Consider the following 2500-nt stretch of genomic DNA (forward strand, 5'->3'; position numbering starts at 1 on the left):
CGTGGTTCCTAAGTACTTTATTGCTTTTTCTGGGTCAGCATATGGTATACTCTGCTGACCCAACGTCAGTTGCGGATCTTGAGGAACCACGTCTTCAATTTGTGTTGGATTTGGAATGTGCCACATTTTTCGGCGGATACTTTCATGTTTAATTCTTTTAGATGTTTGTGTAACAGCCGATTTTGTTTCTCGGCTGTTTCTTTGTCCTTCGCCAGGAGGACAATATCGTCTGCGAAAGCGAGAACTGAAACGTTCTCGCTTCCGAGTTTGACGCCCTCCGTCGTCTCGTCAAGAATCCCAATTATGGGATCAATTGTTAAATTAAAAAGTAAGGGAGATAGCGGGTCTCCCTGCTTGACCCCTCTCAGTAAGTCCACGGGCAATGTTCTGTCTTTACAATGTATAACAGTTTTGCAACCCCTGTACATGTCTTGCACATATTTGCTGACGAGACTTGGCACTCCTTTCATTTCCAGCCCTTTACTGATTGCTTCATGGGGAACCGTATCAAACGCTTTCGAAATATCTATTATTGTAATTACTCCACCTGACTCATTTTTCATTTTGGCCAGAGCGCTGCTGAGGATGGCTATGTTGTTTTTACAGCCATCCTCCTGTGTAAACCCCTTTGTCTTGCGTGCTGCTTAACTTTGGACCGTAGTTTCCGGTCGATCATTGCCGAATATATTCTTCCCAGCAGAGACCCGATGGTAATTGGTCTCCAGTTCTCAACCTCTTCCGCGCTCTTTCCCGGTTTGGGAATAAGCGTGGTTCGGTTTATCTTCCACTGTGCTGGGTATATTCGGTGCAGCATGAGGAGATTACACAGTTTGGCAAAGACGTGCAGCGCTCCTTTTTTTCTCAGGTGGAGCTTTATTTGGTCGATACCGGCTGCTGTATCGACCTTAATTTTCTTGAATTTTTCCAATAGGTTCCCCATTGTGATGGGAGTCCAAATCTCGCCTATTTCTATTTTGTTGTTTTGGGGTTGCAAATTCGCCAATTTTTCCGGACCACTTTTGCCCCATAGATTTTTGTAAAGTGGACCCACCGAGTCGGCCCCAGGGAGACTGATCGCTTCTTCTCCCTTACCTGACTCACCCATTATTGCCAAGTCCAGGAGCTTCCTTGGGCATTTTCTGTATAGCTCCTGGTGCTTGGCGTATAGAAACTTTTTCCTCTTGTTATGGGTGGTCTTTTTCCCCATCTTTGTTGCTCCTTTTTGTCTTAGTCGATTCCCTTTTTCGTGCTGCGTTCCTTCTTTGAGGGAATCGACAAATTTTTGAAGTAGCACCTCCACTTCCTCTTGCTTAATGCTTCCCGCAGTTGCCAGTCCTTCAATTTCCCTTTCCACCCCTCGAAGGAAGTCTCCTTCGTCGAGGCGGTTCGATGCTATATATTGGAGAAACGGCTCTTGCCAGCGGTCTTCTTGTTGAGCCGTTTCTCGTATTTCTCCTCCTCCTTCGTCCTCCGTGGCCGATTCGTAAATGCTTTCTTCCGAGGACTCGGAGGAAGGAGATCTTGCTTCGCTTTCAGTTGTGGCCACCTCTTCTTCTTGAACGGGCAGGAGCCTCCTTTTGTCGCTTATTTGTTTCAGGGTCTTGTCGGGGAAATATTCTCTCAGCGCTACATTTGGTTGTTTTAAATGTTTGTAGCGCTGGTTTAACTTGATTAATAGTTCAGTTTCGTCTTTAGACCAGACCGAGGCTCTACTGACTGGTCTTGTATTTCCCCGACTCGTGCTTTGTGCTCTTTTTTGGTTCCTAATCGCTGGATGTCTATGTCTCTCATGCATAGACAATCCTCTTTGCGATAGGAACGATTCCTCACAGGAATCGCATTTGAATTTTGCAACACCCTCCCATATTTTTCGCCCCTTACACTTTGGTAAGTGGCACCTGCAGCCATGGAGCTTTTCGAACTCCTTATGGCATGCAGCGCACCTCCATATAATTACTTCTTGGGGGTGTTGCGTGTCTTTATGTTTGGCGTATTGCGATTCCTGGAGGAATCTAATATCTTTCCCCTTTTTTGAGCACCAATAGCATTTTATCTGCCCGCTCAATGGTAAATTTATCGTATCCAAATCGTGGTCCGGGGATAAGCATTGGTCGTCACCGGTGGCCCTCTCATCTGTTGCGGACAAGTCCGCCACGGGAGTCCCAGGGCCGGGGGCTCCCGCGTCCGAGGCTCCTCTGTTTCTTGACATTATGTTTTTGCTTGTTTTTTGATATCTTGGGAAGTTTGAGTGCCCCCAACACTTTTCCAATTGATCCGTCTCTTTTCCAGGTCCGTTCCAGGTCGTGGCACAAGCCATCGAAGGGAGCGAACGATCCGCCAGCCACTAGACTTATTCGATACGTAAGTTTAACTTACGTTGTGGGCACAAGGTACCCCTCAATTCACCTTCCGTACGTGATCAAAAGCAAGAAAAAAAATTTTTTTTTTTTTTTTTAGCACCAGCGGCCGGCCGACCGCTCGCTCTCTTAGCTATGGGTAG

General features: G+C 46.6%; 1 pseudogene; it reads right to left on the bottom strand.

The window, feature by feature from the left end:
* LOC133667703 (large subunit ribosomal RNA) overlaps positions 1 to 2500 on the bottom strand; it is an 8799-nt pseudogene that overhangs the window by 2922 nt on the left and 3377 nt on the right.

This window comes from Apis cerana, unplaced genomic scaffold, assembly GCF_029169275.1.
Source record: "Apis cerana isolate GH-2021 unplaced genomic scaffold, AcerK_1.0 scaffold1_AcerK, whole genome shotgun sequence".
NCBI classification, from domain to species: Eukaryota; Metazoa; Arthropoda; class Insecta; order Hymenoptera; family Apidae; genus Apis; species Apis cerana.